This window comes from Scyliorhinus torazame, chromosome X, assembly GCF_047496885.1.
Source record: "Scyliorhinus torazame isolate Kashiwa2021f chromosome X, sScyTor2.1, whole genome shotgun sequence".
Classification (NCBI taxonomy): domain Eukaryota; kingdom Metazoa; phylum Chordata; class Chondrichthyes; order Carcharhiniformes; family Scyliorhinidae; genus Scyliorhinus; species Scyliorhinus torazame.
In genome coordinates, this window is record NC_092738.1 from 28,133,469 (window position 1) to 28,134,550 (window position 1,082).

Genomic DNA, 1,082 nt, shown 5'->3' on the forward strand with positions numbered 1-1,082 from the left:
CTCTCCCAGTCCCACCCACATCCCACACCATTGGTCCAGGAAGTTTTAAATGTCAGCGTCATCAAACGGACTGTTCCATTAAAAGAGCCTGACCTGCTTTTTAACAAAAATCACTTTAGCAGAGTTACCAAGCCAGAGCTCAGAGTGTGGACAGGGGCAAACTCCTAATCCAGCTCCTTGCCTGCTCCAAAAAACAAATTCAAATTGAATCCAATTCATGGTCCCCACAAGATTTTATGACTGATCACAAAGCCACCATTTTCAACCTGTGGCTAAAATAACACAATGTCAAGTGCAAAAATCAAATCAGATCTTAAATTCCTGATTGATTTATAAGACCATAAGACATAGGAGCAGAATGAGGCCATTCGGCCCATCGAGTCTGCTCCACGATTCAATCATGGCTGATATTTTCTCATCCCCATTCTCCTGCCTTCTCCCCATAACCCCTGATCCCCTTATTAATCAAGAACCTATCTATCTCTGTCTTAAAGACAGTGATTTGGCCTCCACAGATTCACCACCCTCTAGCTGAAGAAATTCCTCCTCATTGTCATAATATCCACACATGTATATAATGAAATGCAGACAGGCAGTGATTGACTCACAGGATGACCAGTAAGCACACAGCACAGTGCAGCCAATCACCAGACAGGACATCACCATTATAAAGCCAGAGGGCACTAGGTTTCCCGCTCTCTCGGGACCCAGCCACTGAGACAGTCAGAGTCCACGAGCTAGCAAGTGCAAACACCATGCGGTAGCTAGTAATTCAGGTCAGGATAGTACAAGGTCTCCAGTCAGTTCAGTATCGTGTCGACCCACAGTTAAATATGTATGTTAGTTCTATCGTTCAATAAAACCGTGTTGGATCTTCTACAGTATTAGAGGTCTGTTTCTCGCATCGCTGCATCAAGTGCAGTCCACACCGAACCGACCTGCCTAACACATCACTCATCTCTGTTTTAAAGGATAGTGCCTTTAGTCTGAGATGGTGTCCTCTGGTTCTACTTTTTCCTGCAACTGGAAACATCCTCTCCACGTCCATTCGTGTAGGTAGCTGGAAAATAGCTCATTTAGGG